Source organism: Chrysochloris asiatica, unplaced genomic scaffold (assembly GCF_000296735.1).
Source record: "Chrysochloris asiatica unplaced genomic scaffold, ChrAsi1.0 scaffold00072, whole genome shotgun sequence".
Lineage (NCBI taxonomy): Eukaryota > Metazoa > Chordata > Mammalia > Afrosoricida > Chrysochloridae > Chrysochloris > Chrysochloris asiatica.
In genome coordinates, this window is record NW_006408590.1 from 6,275,501 (window position 1) to 6,295,916 (window position 20,416).

Genomic DNA, 20,416 nt, shown 5'->3' on the forward strand with positions numbered 1-20,416 from the left:
CATCCCACAACTCCTCTGGTCTTCGGTCTTTAGTGTTTAATGTATCAACTCTGTTCTTCAGATGATCTCTAAATTTAGGTGGGATATATTCAAGTTCATATTTTGGCTCTCATGGACTTGTTTTAATTTTCTTCAGCTTCAGTTTGAATTTGCCTATGAGTAACTGATGGTCTGTTCCACAGTCTGCCCCTGCCCTTGTTTTCACTGATGACATGGAGCTTTTCCATTGTCTCTTTCCACAGATGTAGTCAATTTGATTTCTATGTGTTCCATCTGGTAAGGTCTATGTGTATAGTCGTCTCTCATTAGAAACCAGCAAATAGAAATCCAGAAGACAAATGCTAAGATTCTACAACTAGATAGTACATTGAAGGCGCAAAGTAGTAGAATAGAATTAATGGGAGTCTGAATTGGTGAGCTTGAAGACAAATGTCTCACTACTCATCTGCTAGAGGAGCAATGAGAAAAAAGAATTTTAAAAATCTGAGGACAGCCTAAGAATTATACTGGACATCATCAAAAGGAATAATTTATGTGAGATTAAAATTCTGTTATTGTTGAGTGACATCGAGTCAGTTCTGACTCATACTGTATAGGGTTTCTGAGGAGTGGCTGGTGAGCTTGAACAGCTGACCTTGTGGTTCAAACTGACCTTGCAGTCCAGCGCATTAACCTGCAGTGCCACACCAGGACTCTAGAACAGGAATAAACAACCAAGTAAAAATACACAGAGTAAATTGTCAAAGAGTTGTTGGAGGAAAACTTCTACTTAGACCTTTGACCTACAGAACTGTAGGATAATAAATCGATGTTGCTTTTACTAAGTTCATGGTAATGTTGTTGTTATATGCCGTGGAGTCAGTTCCAACTCATAGAGACCTTGTACAGGGTTTCCAAGGCTGTAAATCTTTATGGGAGCAGAAAGCCTCACCTTTCTCCCGTGAAACAGCTGGTAGTTTCGAACTGCTGACTATGAGATTAGCAGCCCGATTCATAACCACTATGCTACCAGAGCATGGTAATAGGGCTATAGATAACGAATACAGGTTATTATTACTAACTATAGTAGCATTTAGTACTGAGATTTTGGTACAATGATAACACAACTATTTGTTTTTCATTATCATGTGAGAAAAATGTTAGACGGACTTGCTTTAACTTTAGAATAATTAAATCAATGGTAAGCCAGTAAGCCATAATGAGCATTTTATAAAATATATTGGGAGACTTCAATAGATTCATGGAAATGGAGTTTTCCCATGAACTTTTAAAAGTATCCTTTTATATGCATAATAATAATACTTTATGTCTCATATTAATGTGTTCATACAGTATCACAAATATCCTGATATGTATGTTGTTGTTAAGTGCCATCGAGTCAGTTTCGACCTACAGTGACTCTGTATAGGGTTTCTTAAGAGCTGCTGATGGGTTTGAATCACCACTTTGCAGTTCAAATCAACTTTGTGGTTCAGTACATTATAATGCAGCGCCACATCAGGATTCCCTAATTTTTTTAAAAAAGAACAATTCCAATCTCACCAGCAACACACACATACTTCTTTCTACATGCATTTCCTATGAGTAAGACCTGTAAAAGAATCTCAGATTTAAGAATTTTATCCTCTCTTCCTAGTCAGAAAAGTTTATACATGCCTTAAATGTAGTATAACTAGAGACCTTTCCATGTCTCCAACTTTATTGAATTTGACCCTATTTTATTACTCTTACAGAGAAAGAAATCGACAAACTTTGTAGCTTTCTAAATGGCTAAACTCAAAAATCCCTATTAGAAATAGGTTAAAGACTTATCTATTATTAGAACCAGGAACTCATTTTGTTGCTACTTCATAGCTTACTTTTTAAAAATGCTAATGTGGTAGAGAAAAGTAAATGTAGGGAAAATAGTTCTAATAGGGTGCTATGGGTTAATGCACTGCACTGCAAAGTTGGTTTGAATCACAATGTCTGCGCTTCCAGCTCACCAGCCGCTCCTTGAAAACCTATGCAGGGTCGCTATGGGTCAGAACGGACGTTATAGTACTTAACAACAACAACAGTTCTAATAGTACTTTTATTCCAGAGGCTCCATATAACTAACCTTTTTTTTTTTTTTTTTGCAACTTTTTTATCTCAGGATCATTGAACCTGATTATATTAAAGAATGTTGTTGTTGCTTTTGTTGTGAAGTGCCCTCGAGTAGATTCCTACCTATAGCGACCCTGTGTGAGCCACTGACCTTGCAGTTCAAACAATTTTACAGCCTGACACATTAGCCCATAGTGCCACACCAGGACTAAGGAATATAGGCAAGTCATTTCCTTTGCTCATTTGCATATAGTCTCTGTTCTGCTCAGTGATGAATATTTTAACTTGTGAAGGGTTCTACCTCCAACCCCCAGAGAAATACCGTCTATCCTTCCTTCATTTTCCTCTAATGGTAACTTATCACATGACCATGGTATACATATCAAAACCAAGAAACTGATATTGGTATAATCCACACAGTTTATTCAGATCTCACAACTTACACATGCACTCCTGTGTTTGTGAGTGCGACTCTATGCATTTTTTTCTTACAAATGTTGCCTATGCAGCCACCACCACAATCAGTGTTTTCAACTGTACAATAGCCAAAGGACTCCCCTATATTATTACCCTTTCATACACATTCATTCTTTCTCCATTTCCATTTCACAATCTATGAATTAGCATAATTAGCAATTATGCTAATTCATAAATTATTGAACCTTTTCAGTTTACCTGTTGTTTTGAACTCATTAGCTTCCTTGAGGCTAATTTAAGTTTCATGTATTCATAGTTTGTTCCTTTTTATTGCCGAGCATTATTCCATAATTAACCATTCACAGAAAGTAAAATCACTTCATATTAAAACAATTTATGTTTTAACATGGAAGTGCTACTCAGTGGTCTTCATCATATTCAGATAATACCTCAATCTTAGAAGCCATACATGTCTGAACTGTTTAAGAGTGTCTCAATGCTGAGGTATTACTGAATCTGCTCAGCTGATCCCTTTCACTCTAATTCACAGAATGGCCCAATGGGGGACTTGGAACCAAAGAAAGAATGAACTCATGAAAAACAAGCAAGTCAATGAAAATCACTGTCAGCTTATTGTATTCAACAGATAAATTGATGGACAATGAAAGTAGTTAAACAAATCACAACATAATTATTCTTAAATAACTTATTCTAAACAAAAGCAAATTATTTTTCAAAAATTTTATAGAGTTCATTCATGATCAAGGAATTACAGTTAATATTTAAAAACAATACAAAAGAGTAAAATTAATCATTGTTGTTGTTGTTGTTAAGGGCTGTCAATTCATTTCCAACTCATAGTGACCCTCTCTAGGGTTTCCAAGGAGCCACTGTTGAGCTTGAACCACTAACCTTGCAGTCCAGCGCACTAACCTGAAGCGCCACACCAGGACTCCAAAAGTAATCCTAAAATGTCATATATTGTTGTTTACTTAACTCTGTTCTAATTTAAAAACATATGAAAAGTACAAATTGATGTTTATGATTACAGAAAGAAATGAGTTTTTATTAGAAGGTACAAATTCAGATTTCTAATATCCTCAGCCGACATAAAACTGATGAAAATTTAATGTTATATAAAAGGCTAAAAATAGTAACCTAATATACCAGGAAGTTAGCAAGGTTCGTGATCAATACAATTGCCACAACTTTAGTTAGATTTGTATTAATTTGATAAGTATGGCTTTATAACACTGAGTTTATGAACATACAGGATTTTTTTTTGTATATATATTTTTATTTTTAGCTTCCAAGAACATTTCAGGCCAAACAAAGATACTAAATAAATGCTGAAAGATTGAATAAATGCTTTCCAGTTTTTCACCATAGTGTAATTTATATGCTTAAAATATTAGAAAGTAGTTGGTTCAATAATAGATGAAAGATTCAGTAAATTTGATAATATAATGAGCTATACAAACCAAGTATGAAATCTATAGCAGAAAAATACATTAAGAGACCACAAGAAATTATTGTATGGATTTAACAGCAGATTAGAAATATTAGAAGAAAGAATTGAGTTAGGAGACAGGTCAAAAGAAAATGTCCAATATAAAGTATGAGACAAAAGAGGAAAAGTACACAGCAGAGAATAAGAGACATAGGGTTTACACTAAAGAGACAGAAAAGAAACAACTGCTAATATGCTTATCATTAGTTTTCCATCCGAGAAGACAGAATGAAGCGGAGGCAAATCTGAAGGCATAACTGCAGAAAATTTCCAAAACTGATAAAACACAGTAAGTCACTAATGCAAAATACCTTAAAACCCCAATTCATATTGACAGAAAACAACAACAAGTACACATAGATAACTTATAAAAATTGTTCACATGCTGATTAGGACATAAAGCAAGTACCAACAAATTTCAAAGGGTTGACATCATATCAAAAAGTTTTCTCTAACCACAGTAAAATTAATCTAGGAATCAATAAGAACGAGAAATGTCTCAGATACTTACCAATTAAGAAATTCTAAATGATCCATTCATCAAAGAAGATATCAAAATGGAAATGATAATATGATATAATAAAAATTGAAGGACAAACTAAAACCATGCTTAGAGGGAAATGTATATCCTTATATGTACAAATCAAGAGAAATATGCCTTGTAGAAGGTAAGATTTTAGGTAGAAAAGAGGAGATAAAGGCATTTTGTCAAGCAAATCAACATGAACCAAGAACAGTCAACTTGGAGCTGGGTAGAGAAATACAATGAGCTTCTGAGACATAGATCTAGAACAGAGGATCTGGAAACTGATGCTTCATGTACCTGAATGGATAACAGACAAACATTGAAGTATGAGTCAGTCAGATGCTCTTTAAATATGTATTATCTAGGTGGGAGGAGTTTTCAAAATGAAATAAATGTTACCTAAAACAACACTTTATTATGACTTGTTTAATATCTCTCTCCACTTATAAGTTCTGTGAAAGAAATTCTGTGAGGCCAGAAACTCTACTTGTCTTTTCTATGCATAAAATAGTGCCTGGCACAGAGAAAATGCTCAGTCAATATTTGTGCATAAATAAGAATGGAAGAAACAGGTGGTATCAATATTAGAAAATCACTGTAATAGTAATGTTGTTGTTATGTGCTGTAGAGATGGTTCCGACTCATAGCGACCCTGTACAGGGTTTCCGAGGCTGTAAATCTTTACAGGAGCAGAAAGCCTCATCTTTCTCCCACGGAGAGGCTGGTAGTTTTGAACTGCTGACCCTGAGGTTCGCAGCCCGATTCGTAACCACTACATTACCAGAGCTCCTAATAGACCACTAAATAACATTATGATAAATAGAGAAAGACTGAAGTGTTCAAAGACTTCATTTTGCCTAGATCTACAACAAACACTCATGAAAGAAATCATGCAAGAAAAGAATCAAACAATGTATTGCATTAGGCAGATCTACTGCAAAAGACCTTTAAAGTGTTAAAGAGCAAAGATGTCAGTTTGAAGGCTAAGGTGTGCCTGATCCGAGCCATGGTATTTTTCAATCACCTCATATGCATGTGTAAATTGGACTATGAATAAGGAAGACCATAGAAGAATCCATGCATTTGAATTATGCTATTGAAAAAGACTAGTGAAAGTACTATGGACTGACAGTGGACAAACAAATCTGTTTTGGAAGAAGTACAGACAGAATGCTCCTTAGAAGAAGCCAGGATGGTATGACTTCATCTCTGGTACTTTGGACTTGCTATCAGGAGGAACCTGTCCCTGGAGAAAGACAGCATGGTTGGAAAAGTGGAGGGTCAGAGAAAAAGAGGAAGATCCTCAATGAAATGGATTGGCATGATTGACTGGTAGCAATAACAGGTCCAGACATACAAATTGTAAGGATGGTACATGATCAGGCAGTATTTTGGTCTGTTTCACACAGAATTGCTATGAGTTGGAACTGACTCAATGACACCTAACAACAACAATATGAGTCAGAATTGACTCCATAACATTGAAATTTTTTGTTTTGTTTTGGGTGTAGGGGAGGTATGGCAAATGATAAAGACTTTGGTTTCACTAAAAAGGAAATAAAGGCATTGGATCATATGAAACTGAGGACTCAAAATGTCACTTATGAATATAAAAGGAACACTCAGGTCACTAAACGGAGAATGGACTAGAGGGTAGAGGTGGTTGGGGGAAGGGAAGGCAGAAGAAAGACCAGTTTGGATGCTAACTTAACGGTTATTTTGACTAATTGTACTCTATTTGCATCTAACTCCATATATGTAACATAGTAATTTACAAAGTCGCTTTGAACCACAAGATCGGCAGTTCAAGCTCACCAGCTGCTCCTTGGAAACTCCATAAGGGGTTGCTATGGGTTGGAAACAACTCGATGGCACTTACCAGTAACAACAGTGAAAAACTAGAATTGTAAGCCTATCTTCATATCTCTGGGAAATCAATAGTTTCATGATCTTAAAAACACCATAGCTTTGTGCTGATAAAAATAATTCCATGAGAGAACAAATGCAAATGCTTAAAGTTGAGTAATCTCAACAGTTCCCCAAAGTAATGTAACTTAACATGGGATTGTATTTATTAAGTGTTATTGGATTTGATTTTGTTGTTGTTAGGTGTCATTCAGTTGGCTCTGACTCATAATGGCCATGTGTACAACAGAATGAAACTCTACTCAGTCCTGTGCCATCTTCCCAATTTTTGCCATGTTTGAGTCCATTGTTGTAGCCACATGTCAATCCATCATGCTGAAGATTGTCCTCTTTTTTGCTGACCCTTTATTTTACCAAGCATGGTATCATTTTCCAGAGCATTGATGGAAGCAATTATTATTTGAACATTGACTTTTTTTGCTAAGAGTTTTAGAAATGAGAGGTTGAGTCCATTTCCCCCCAAAAGACAGAGACTAACTTAATGCTCCAAAACTGATCTACACATTCAACGTCTCTACAACATCTGTGTTGCTATTTGCTGAACAAAATAGACAGAAAGTTAAAACTGACTACTATGGGAACAGAATACCATCAACTGTATGTACAAGTACACAAATGATTTAATGGGGGAACAAATCAAATACTACTATTGAATACTCATGAAAATCAGAATATGGCTCTTTCAAATTTTAATATGTGGTTTTTGACAATTTATAATTATATAGACATGATCATTTGCCTGCTTAAAGAATTTCTCATTACTATTAATTTACCTTCCTTTGAGAAGTAGGAGTCTATAATAGTGCCCGTAGCTAGTGCATCTCAAACCTATTACTAAGAGAAAAAAAGCTGGAACACAGAAAAAAATCACGTCACTTCTTTCAAGCTTCATTTCTTCTATTCTATCAGGAAAAATGTCTTATAAAATTGACCAATGCAGTATAATTTGAATTTATACTCTCTTGGAATGGTAAGTATAATAAAGTGAGTACCAAATGCTCAGTGTTTATTTCATGCCAATTGGAGTTGGATTTAATTATAATAGAATAACTGATTTTCAAAAATTGTAAAAATGTAAATAAGGCTTTAAAAAATTGACTCAATAATATTTTACAAATGATATTTTTATTTTAATTTAAGTAATTCTTTTAGTGTATCATATGCATTATTCAGAATGCCCTGCTTTCATTATGATTGAGATAGTAGTGACACTTCAGTAAATCAGGGATCAGAAACACTGGTTTCTTTATCAAATTACATCTACTAATGATTACAAGGAGTCCCGGTGTGGCACTGTGGGTTAATGCACTGTACTGCAAAATCGGTGGTTCAAGCTCACCAGCCGCTCCTCAGAAACCCTATACAGGGTCACTATGGGTCAGAACCGACTTGACGGCACTTAACAACAACGCCAACAATGATTATAAAGAAATCCTGGTGTGGGACTTCAGGATCATACACTGGACCACAAGGTCAGTGATTCAAACCGTATAAGGTCGGTGGTTCAAACCCACCAGTGGCTCCTTGGAAACCCTATACAGGGTCACTATGGGTCAGAACCAACTTGATTGTACTTAACAATGATGATTATAAATAGGGTCCTAGCATGGTGTTATAGGATAAGCACTGGACCACAAGGTCAATTTGAATAGCAAGTTCAGTGGTTCAAACTCACAGGCTGCTCCTTGGAAACCCTATACAGGGTCACTATGAGTCGGAACAACCTCACAGCACTTAACAACAATCATGATTATGAAAGAAGCCCTGTGGCATACTAGTTAAATGCTTGACTGCTAACCAAAAAGTTAGCCATTCGAACCCACCAGCTGCACTGTGAGATAAAGCTGCGGCGTTTTGTTTCTGTAAAGATTCACAACCTTGGAAACTTCATTGGGCAGTTCTAATCTGCACTTTAGAACCACAATGAATGGGAATTGATTCATTAACAACAGGTTTGGTTTTGATTTGTAATGCATATAATTTTGTGCACTAGATGAAGTTTAAAATATAATTATAAAGTATTTTAAAGTTTAAATTGTTATATGGAAGTTTATTAAAAAACAATCAATGGAAAATGTGTTCTGAATATAGTACGTATCATAAATATTTTTACTTCTAATGCATGACTCAAGCTTCTACATTAACAATGTATTTATAACACATATTGAATTTTGATCTATTTGTGGTGCTATAGGATAAGCAACTGGATAAATTTTGGTGTGGTGCTGAGGGATAAAGTGCTAGAATGCAAGATCAGTGTGAACTACAAGGTCAGCAGTTCAAACTCACCCTGTAACCCCTATACAGGGTCCTTATGAGTCAGAACTGACTCAATAGCACTTAACAACAACAACAGCAGGACAACCACTGTACTGCTAGCCATAAGGTTGGTGGTTCAAACCCACCAGCTACTCCTTGGGAACCTTATATCAGAACTGATTCTTCGACACTTAAATGAACAACATATATAGTACAACCTGTGAAAGAAAGAACCTATATAAACCTCTCAGAGGTTGAAGCCTGTCAGAAAGGTAACCTCAAATATTTTCTATTAAAATTAGCAATAGAAGTGTGGTAAGACTGTGCCCCATCAACGATGGCAAACTTTTGAGAACCAGAAAAACAAGGCATCCTGGCTCTGGCAGGTTTTGCTTTATAATTGTTTCACACCACCTGCCCATTTTGTTAGCTGACACTTATCTTGTTGTTGGAGTCAGCTCATTTCACAGCTACCTCAGCACAACAAAACAAAGCACTGGCCAGTCCTGCGCTATCCTCACCATCGCTGCTATGTTTGAGCCCACTGCTGCTGTCACTGAGCCAGTCCTTCTCATTGAGGTCTTCCTCTTCCTCACTGACCCTCCACTTTACCAAGCATGATGTCCTTTTTCAGGGATCGGTCCCTCCTGAAAACAGAGTGTCTCCATCCTCACCTCCAAGGAGCACCTCATGTGCACTTCATCCTAGACTAATTTGTTGGTTCTTCTGGCAGTCCATGGCACTTTCAATATTCTTCACCAACACCATAACTCAGATGTATCAATTCTTCTTCAGTCTTCCTTATTCATTGCCCATCTATTACATCTTTATGAGGCAATTGGATAGACCATGGCTTGGATCAGGTGTACCTTATTCCTCAAACTGACAACTTTTCTCTTTAACCTTTCAAGAGGTCTCTTGCAACAGATTTACCTGACTCAATGTATCAGTTGATTTCTTGACTGCTGTTTCCATGAGCTTTGATTGTAGATCCAAGTAAAATGAAATTCTTGATAACATCAATCTTTTTGCCATTTATCATGATGTTGTTTATTGGTCCAGTTGTCAGGATTTTTGCTTTCTTTACCTTGAATTGTAATCCATGTTGAAGGCTGGACTCTTTGATCTTCATCACCAGGTTTTTCAAGTCCTTTTGGCTTTCAGCAAACAAAGTTGTGTCATTTACCTATCACAGTTTGTTTATGTGCCTTCCTCTAATCCCAATGCCTCATTCTTATTCGTATAGTCCACTTTCTCAAATTGTTTGCTCAGCATACAGATTAAATAAGTATGGTGAAAAAAATACAACTCTGGTGCACACCTTTCCTGATTTTAAACCACATAGTATTATTTCCTTTTTCTGTTTGAATAGCTGCCTCTTGTTCTATGTACAGGTTCCTCATGAACAGAATATTAAGTGTTCTGTGATTTCCATTCTTCATAATGTTATCCATAGTTTGTTATGATCTACACAGTTGAATGTCTTAGCATATCATACACATGCATTCGGGAGAGGGTTTCAAAAAGTTTGAGGAATAATGAAATAGTAAGGTAGTGGATTTTTTCTATGAACTTTTTTGAAGCCCCTCACATATAAAGTTAGAATGATAGTAAACATTGTATGTATGTATATAGATAGCCATTTGCATTTGCTTCTTTTATTAGTACCAAAATTCATGAGACTTTAAAGTATAGTCTAGCTTTTAAAAATTAACAAACTTTTAAATACATGTTCTCTTCTGAAAGAGTGAAGTATATGCCAAGTTGAGTCATTAAGAGAAGTGTCAGTGCCATCAAGGGCAGCTGCTCCTATCCCTGGGAAGGGAACAACCGACCAGGGAGGGAGACAGTAGCAGGCAGACCCCTCAGCACTCTGCAAAATCACTAGTGGGAAAAGAACAAAGGCCTTTCCAATGCAACTAACACAGATGTGCCCAAAGGCAAACTGTCAGAAGCAGTTAAGATGACAACTACTCACAGTTCATTATTTCCTTCTCACAGGTCACTGGGTGACAAGCTGGGTCAGCTGCTTTGTCGGCTGTCCCAGGCCTTCCCCCACCCACTATTCAATTCAAATAAGGCTAAAGGGCTCCATTGGATAAACTGACAAAACCAAACACATTCCAGGCACTTACGGAGGCCAGAATATGGCATTTGTTTTACTTTGGACCAAACTCAGAATCAAATATATACATAATTGACTTCATCCAAGAAAGGAGGTAACCATATTCCTATACCTCCCTGAGAGAGGGAGCAGAGACATATTGTTAGGGTGTGGACAAAGCAAATAAAAAATATAACTTGTTGTGAATTAAGAACCTTACATTTGAGGCCTTATTACAATAATTATCTTTCTCTTTGTTAAAAACAAGAATTTTTTCCACATTTTCCCCTCTTCAAAAAAAAAAGTCATCAACGATGAAATTGTTTTCCACAATTGTGTGAAAAATGCAAATTAAATGAAATGATTCTGTAGCTGGTAGTACATGACTTGCAATGATTGGTTTAAAATTTTTTTTCTGGCTGCAACTCCAAAGAATAGACCTGTCAACATGTAATCATTTCAATAGCTCTTTTATGATGTAATAATACAGCTAACATTTTTTGTGGTTCAGTGTGGTTACTCAATATGATGCCACTCTTGTTATGAAATCCATCAAATGAACTTTACCAGGGAAAAAAAACATCACTGTAGCTAAGAGCAGGAACGTTAGATCCAAATAGACCTTGAGTTAAATCCCATCTCCCCCATTATGTAGCTCCATACTAGGCACACCATGTAACTTATCTGGGGGCCAAAACATTTGTTCATGTTTTCCTTGCTGTTCTAAAACTTTACTTCTTTTATCAACTTCTGCAGTTTCGCTCATTTCGTGTTACTCCTTTATTTTTTGCAGTGATTTTCTTCTGTAAAATCTTGTAAAGCAAGCAAACATAAAGACCCCTGTGGAAGCTGAGATAACATAACACAGTGAGTCTCATATTTGGAAGGTAACCTAGGGTTCAAAGTAATCAATAAGTCAAATTCAGTGCCATGTTCTAAGTTTGCACCATAATCTCTTCCAAAATGGGAACAAGTCAATTGCTCTAAGTTTTTATTCTTTACTCAAAATGATTTTGTTAAGGAACAGAGGGTGAGAAATTGAAATTGTATCTTTTGTGATAAACTCTGGGACTATAGGGGTGAAGAGAAGGAGACAGATATATTTCTGAGGCTTTGTTGGGGTTACAGAAAGAATTGTTAGAGCCCAAGAAATTAACTTTAAGGAATTCTCATTAAGACAAAGTCCCTGAGAAATAGCTTATAAAATAAAATTCTTTTTAAGTAAAAATACCAAATCTAAATATAATCCCATTAAAAAAAAAAAAAACTTCTTTCTCTACTTTTCAAAACATTTTCACATCTACCATTTATTGAGTACTTACTATGTTCCTGGAACTTTAAATACATCTTAGTTAATTCTATCAAAGTCATTCGGTATTTTGATAGAATAAATGATATGAATTGCTTCCCACACCACACACACATCTTCTAATATTATAAGGCTTTCTCCCAAAGCTCCATCACTAGATCACATTACATCAGGAAAGATATAACAGCACAACAACAGAATATGCATGTCCGATTCCTAAAGCACAAAATACCCTCAAACCCTCAGAGAAAGGCTGTAAAAGCGGGGAGCCATAAAGAAACAAAATAAAGTGAATTACCACTAGGTTCCCTGAACTGTGCGCCACCAGAGGCAGGCCATGGAACTTAAAAAAAAAACTTACTGTGGATGCAGCCTTCTTAAAGTCCTCTGGGTATTTTCACAATTGGATGTATGTTGTTGTTGTTAAGTGGCGTGGAGTCAGTTTCAACCCATAGCAACCTTGCATAGGGTTTCCCAGGAGCACCTGGTGAGCTTGAAACACTGACCTTGCAGTTCAAACGGCTTTGCAGTCTGGTGCATTAACCCACAGTGCCACACCAGAACTCAGAGAACTATTAGCTTCATTACCTGAGAGCCTCATTATCTCATTTTAGTGAGATCCGAGGACAATAACTCTTCCAAAGTATACTGACAAAGGATTATTGCTGTTGCTAAGTGCCATTGAGTTAGTTCCGACTCACAGTGACCCTGTACAGGGTTTCCAAGGAGCAGTTGGTGAGTTTGAACCACCAACCTTGTAGTTCAAACCAAGCTTTAGGGTCAGTGTTTTATCCTGCAGCACCAAAGGATAACATACACACAAAAAAAAAAAAACCCTGAAAGCCCATAGAAGTTTAAGGAATCTGAGAGCAGAGTAAACCAATAACCCTTGTCTAAGAAGACCTCAGGATAACACCAGAGTCCAAGATAGTGGCAAGTTTCCAGAGTTCTCTCATGAAAGGGTACAGTAGAAATGGCAGCCAAATGAATATAGGAAGATGGCCCCAAGTGCCTTATAGAGCAGTATTGTGATTTCTTACGTGCCCCAGTGTAGCTTGAGATCTTGTTCTAGATGATCACATCAGACTACTCCCAAGACACTTACATTCATTGACATAGGACCAGCAGAGTGTGCTGCAGAAAACGGTCTAGCTTTGTGTCCTGCTGTCGAGCAGGGTGTAGAGTTAAGCACCCTGTTTGGGATTCAAGATCTGGGACATGTTTTCAAACTGGTCCAGGACACCCCCATGCTATGATACAGTAGGTTGTTAAATTTGCTTTTTAGTTTGTCTATGTACTATCTTATTCAAACACCATCAACAGAAGAAAGTGAGGTTTAAATACAAAATTAAGAGATAATACATCAAGAGTCATTTTTGCCAGGGGGAAAAAAGGCTCCGTCCTACCAAAATCTCAGGTAGGAATACCTAATTTTAAAATCTGAGAGTGTTTTTAATTGAAATACAAAGTTGCCAAGCTTTTTGTTTCCTCGTTTCCTCATACAACTGACGTTTATCTATAGTTAGAATATTTAAACTTGAGAATCCTTTTCAAATTTAATGAGTATAAGTAAGAATTATGTTATGCTTTTAAGAGTACTTCAATCAGCATTAATTTCCAACAATTGTGTACAAGATTGCTGTTTATGAAGCCATTTTGTGGCTTACAAAATCAAACCCAATAAGGTAATACAAAAATTTTAGTTGCCAAGAAAGTTAAAAGGATCAGGGAAAGAACTTTCATTTTCTAAGCAAGTGTGATTTTTCAGACTGTTAGCAAAATCACTGATATTATTTTCATGCTAGCCGTAGAAATGGTATCAATTTGTTATCACAACTTACCCTCAGGTCTAAATATAAAATTCTCCTCATGGAACATAAAAATGACTGTCTGTAACCTTCCAAAGACATAAGGTCAGAACTGCCTTAGCCTCATTCCTTGAGAGTATCGGAGTGAGATCTGAGGACAGCAACTTTTCCAAAGTATACTGACCAAGGATAAAACATATTAATTTAAAAAAAAAAATACACATAAATGTCACCCAAAATGACTTTGATAAAAAGCTAAAGGGCTTTTGAAATATTTCAATAATCTTCAGGAAGTCAATGTTACATGAAACGGAAGGAAACTATTGAATGGTATTGAGCAATAAAGCTCAGTTTGGTCAGTGGCTTACCTCTGAGCAGAAGCCTTCGGATGTTTCTCTTCCAGCTTCCTCACCAGTGCCACTGTCAGCTGCCCTGTCTCCCCAAGAGAACCTTCTGGCATGAAATGGGCATCTGAAGCTTCTGGCAGCTGCTGCAGATCAGGGTTGCTGGCACTTTCTTGCAGAACCTATTAAGTGAAATATAAGAATAATGTAGCTAATTTTCACTGAGTGGAAATATCTATGAAATGTAGCATTTCATTTTTTATAGTTCCTTCAGTGTTCTTCATAAGGATTATAAATCATTTGTATGTGACCAGAACAAAAGAAGGCATTCCTAAGAAACTGGAAGTGTATCATAATCTATTTACTAAAATAATATATATAGAAATGCATAGGTTTATATAAACACATACATTTATATAAATATATCTATATATGAGTGGGGGCTTCAAAGAGTTGGTGGAAAATTCCATTATCTTTTAATTGTATTTTTCCATGAACTTTTGGACCCCTCTGATAGATACATAGATAGACAGACAAACATCTATATATATATAATATATATGTATTTTATTATGTGATGATTTTAAACAATTAATAACATTAAGATGTATGTTCATTATTGCCTCCTGAAAACATCTTGAACCTTATTTTTTCTCTTTTCAAAATTCATTTTCAAGATCTATTTCTGTCTTACCTCTAGTTCATGACACTGACCTCTTGTGCTAAGCTGCTGTCGTGGTCCTGATGAGCTGGGATCCAGGTGCAACGGTGAATGTGATACTCCGTCTGGGTCACATCTGCTTGTGCATTTAGCTCCTCTAGGTAGGTTAGAACAAACTGAGGATGAGCCTTTCAGAAAAGAAAATGTAAAAGAAAAAGTCATACCAGCCTTCTAAGGAGCAGTCATAAAATCTACCAAACTGGAAGATGGGAAGATAAAATAAATTCATAGTAAAAAGACTGGCTAACTAAATTTGCATTTTACTCTCAATTTCAAATCAAGACCAAGACAAAGTACTTCAGTACTGAAATGTGTAACTAGTTGTCTAATTTGTTCAATTGAGCTAGATCCTCACCCTTAGGGAGATAGCTGTAGATTAAGACATTGATGCCATCTTATATAGGAATATTAATGGTGTCTTGGGAGACAGGCCGGATGATCTGCTTTGAAAAAATCACACCCTTGAAACCCTATAGAGCAGTTCTACTATGCAAAACACGCGATTGCCATGAGTCAGAAATGACTTGAAGATAACTACCAACAAAAACAATGTTATTCTGTTACCTTATATATATTACATGCAGTGCTGAATTATTTAGGAGTGTTCAATTCTGCTATAAAACACACAAAAACAAATGGGATGGATAAAACTCATTAGATTCATTAAGAACAGGAAAGTATGTTAGTAACCTGTGAGACATATCAGTCAGAAAGTGAATCGAGCATATGTCTATGAATATAGATTTACAGTGTTGGAACAGCAAAGTAGACATATGATATGAATAACTCACTAACACACACACAACAGATATTTATGTACACCAAATATAAATAGAAGTCCCTGGGTGGGGTAAATGTTTAATGTGTAAAGCTGTCAATGCAAAGGTTGGAGGTGAATCCCCACAGAGGTACCTCAGAAGAAAGGTGTGGTGATCTGCTTTTGAAACATGAGCCAATAAAAGCCCTATAGGGAACAGTTCTACTCTGAAACACATGGGGTCTCTGTGAATCAGACTTTACACACTTAAATGTAAATGAAACACATGAGGCACGTAACAAACATTAGATCTTTAACTGGTCACCCATTCATAGCTGGCTCTCATTGTGGATCCACCTTTCCTCTTCCAGATCAAATTCATGAATGCTCATCAGGCTAACGTGGGAGCATAGCTCTTATTCAAATACTTGCCATCAAGGTCTCGAATGGGACAAGTTGTATATCCTTGCCCCATATAACTTTATTCTGTTAGGACCTTTTGTTCAATTTCAACTCTGGTCCTTATAACACTTTCATGACCAATTAACTCTTTTTGATTTTGTTAGTTTTTGTTTTTAAGTTTTTTCCAATAATGGAATGTGTACTAAATCACGGAATCTTTTAAATTTTTTGTGATGTAAGATGGATTTTGGTAAATATTATGTGAGACACGCATGTCCCACAGGGTCATGGTGGGATGTGGCATGAACAATGGTTGGACATAATGGTTGTTCCAATGTCCTTATTCTTAATACTGCTTTCTCTGCGTTGCCTTTGAGATCTCTGGCCAAGTATGCTTTCTAACCTGTTAAAGCCATACATCATTTGGCACTCGACTTCTTGTTTGCTCTTCAGAAGAAAGGAGGGTCTTCCTTATCTTTTGATTTTCTGGCCCCAGCAAGCTTCTGAACAAAAGCAAGCCAGAAGGAAAGTTGTTCACAACTGTTGCTACAGTTCCACATTGTAAAACTGTTTACAATGCCAAGGTCAATAAAGATATATAGCAATTGATGCCTCCATTTGAGACAATGCTTCCCAATCGTGTACCTTCGTGCCTCTGATCAAAGTGGTCCCATAATTGTGCTGTATTCTGCAACTGCTCTTGTACAAGGAAGTACTGGGGAAGAACTGTCTTTGTTTTCTCTTTTGACTGTAGTGATGTCCTTCGGATTATAGAACATTGACAAAACTGTCACAGATTTATTGTTTTGCCATTTTAGTGCTAACACACATCTTTCCATATGAAAGAACGCCCTACCCACTGAAACTTATCTTTCTTCTTTCTGTTTGCTTGCATTGTACGAACAGCATACAGTCCCCTTTCATTCATGTGTTTCATCAAGCATTTGCTTAAAAAGCAACAACAACAAAAACCAATTGTTAAAGGCCATGAGCCTATCAGAATGGTGGCATGAATAATGTAGTCCAATTACAACACTTTCACCAAGGGAGACAGACTAGCCATTGTCTAAACCATTTTTTCAGGCATGTTTTCAGGCATACATATCTGACATACAAAGCCAGTTTGTGAGTCAGCCAAACAACAAACTTGGTACTGGAGCTGGATGGACTTCACTATTGTTGTGAAGTGGTTCCAAACCCACAGCAATCCTGTATAGGGTTTTTGAGGAGCAGTTGGTGAGCTTGAACTGTCAACCTTGCAGTTCAAACGGCTTTGCAGTCTGGCATATTAACCCACAGAGCCATACCAGAACTCTTCATTGGCATGTATTATTTTATTGATGAATGGCACTTAAATGGCATTGTGCTTTCATCAACTCCATGACACTTGATGTCACAGACATTTCTTTTAGGCAGCTTTCGAGAGCAGTGATAATTTGGCCCACTTTGTGAAATCTGTCAGCTAGGTTCTCCTTTGTGTGTGACTTTTGCATCGTCATTACAGTATATCATCTTGATCAGTTTCTTGAATCTTGTTTTAGTCATAAATTCTATAATAGAAGTAATACCAATAATGTCTGAGCAAGATGTGTATACTCAGCAATATCTACAAAACAGTGAATATCTTTCTCTTTCCTATGGTGGTAAACTACCAATTTTTAATTGGCATTCTAATCTCCTGATCTCTTATTGTGTTGTGCACATGTAGATCACATAAAGATTCATTTTGTCCTTTATAATTTCCAAAACATCTTCTGTAAACACAGAAAAAATAATCTACTTTGTATCTTCATGGGCTGAGTCCAAGTGTACTTGGGAATATTGGTGAAGTGTTTTCATTCTGTTTTTTAAGTAGTAGACATCTTTCTACCATTCACTATTGTTTTCTTCTCTATCTTCATGGACATCATCCACTGGTTCAACCTTTTCTTCCATAGCATTGACTGCTTCATCATCTTCAAATACCATGTTAGTGTCCTTATTGTTACCGTGAAAATAAACTAGATTCCACAAGACAGGTACACTTGCTTGAGGCATCTTTGTTATACTGCAAACTACTCCTCAATAGAGAAAATAAATAACCTAGAATTTCTTCATTCTTCCAAAAGTCAATTTTTTAAAAAAAGGAATTTTCAGAAAAAAAGCCACTTCTAGGTTCTAGAAAACCAAAATCACACCTCCAACCCAATGCGCTGTTGTTGTGGTTAGGTACCATCGAGTCAGTTCCAACTCATAGCGAACCTATGCACAACAGGGTGAAACACAGCCTAGTCCTGTGACATCCTCACAATTGTTGTTATACGTAAGCCTGTTGTTGCTACCACTGTGCCAAACCATCTTTTTTACTGAGCCTCTAACTTTATAGAACATAATGTCAATCTTCAGGGACTAGTTCCTCCAGATAATAGTTCCAGAGTACAAGAGACAAAATCTCACCAAAAATCTCACCATCCTAGCTTCTAAGGAGCATTCTGGCTGTACATCTTCCAACACAGATTTGTTTGCTCTTCTGGAGATGCATGGTACTCTCAGTATTCTTCTCAAATGTATCAATTCTTTAATGGTCTCTCTTATTCACAGTCCAACTTTTGCATGCATATGAGGTTATTGAAAATACCATGACTTGGGTCAGGCATACTTTTAGTCCTCAGCAACATATCATTTGACTTCTTGACTGCTGTTTCCATGAGTGATGATTATATCTAAACAAAATGAAGTTTTTGACAACTTCAATCTTTTCTCCATTTATCATGATGTTATTTATGGATCCAGTGTGAGGATTTTATTTGTCTTTACATTGAGGTACAAATCCATACTGAAGGCTGTATAGTCTTGGACCTTCATCAGTAAGTATTTTCAGTCCTCTTCACTTTCAGCAAGCAAGATTGTATCACCTGCATACCACAGATTGTTAATAAGTCTTCTTCCTATACTGATGGCATGGTCTTATTCATACAGTCTAACTTCTCAGATTGTTTCCTCATAACACAAATTGAATAAGTATGGCAAATTAATATAGTCTTGATACATACCTTTCCTGATTTAAATCCATTCAGTATCCCATTGTTCTATTCAAATAACTGCTGCTTGGTTTATGTACAGGTTTCTCATGAGCACAATTAAGTGTTCTGGAATACTCAGTCTTTGAGATGGTACCCATAGCTTGTCATAATCCACACAGGAGAAAGCCTTTGCATAGTTAATAAACCACAAGTAAACATCTTGCTGGTACTCTCTGATTTCAGTCAAGATCCATCTAACGTCAGCAAGTATGGCCCTAGTTCCAAATCTTCTGAATCCAAATTGATTTTTTGAAAGTTCCCTGTCAATGTACTGATGCAGCCACTTTTAAATTATATTTAACAACATTTTAATTGCATGTTGATATTAATGATATTGTTCTCTGAGGGTCTTCCTCTTTTTCTCTGACCCTCCACTTTACCAAATGTGATATCCTTCTCCAGAGACTGGTCCCTCCTAACAATATGTCCGAAGTATGAGACACAGAGTTTGGCCATCCTGGCTTCCAAGGAGTACTGTGGCTGCACTTCTTCCAACACTAATCTGTTGGTTCTTTTGGCAGCCCATGGCACTTTCAATATTCTCCTCTAACACCATAATTCAAAAGCATCAATTCTTCTACGGTCTTCATTATTCACTGTCTACCTTTGCATGCATATGAGGTTATTGAAAATACCATGGCTTGGGTCTGGTGCACCTTAGTCTTCAAGGTGACATCTTTGCTCTTCAACACTTTAAAACAGGTCTTCTGCATCAGATCAGCCCAATGCAATACATCGTTTGATTTCCTGACTGCTGCTTCCATGAGTGTTGATAGTTGATCGAAGAAGAATGAAGTCCTTGACAACTTCAATCTTTTCTCCATTGATAAGAATGTTGGTTATTGGTCCAGTCGCGAGGATTTTTGTTTTCTTTACATTGAGATGTAATCCACACCAAAGGCTGTGCTCTTTGGTCTTCATCAGTAAATATTTTAAGTCCTCTTCATTTTCAACAAACAAAGTTAGAACCTAGCTTCTTCTCGTATTATTTGCTCAGCATACAGGCTGAATAAGTATGGTGAAAGAATACAACCTTGTCATACACCTTCTTTAATTTTAAACCATTGAGTGTTCCCATGTTCTGTTTGAACAATTGCCTCTTGGTCCAGGTACAGATTCCTCATGAGCACAATTAAGTGTTCTGGAATACTCATACTTTGCAATGTTGTCCATAGCTTGTCAT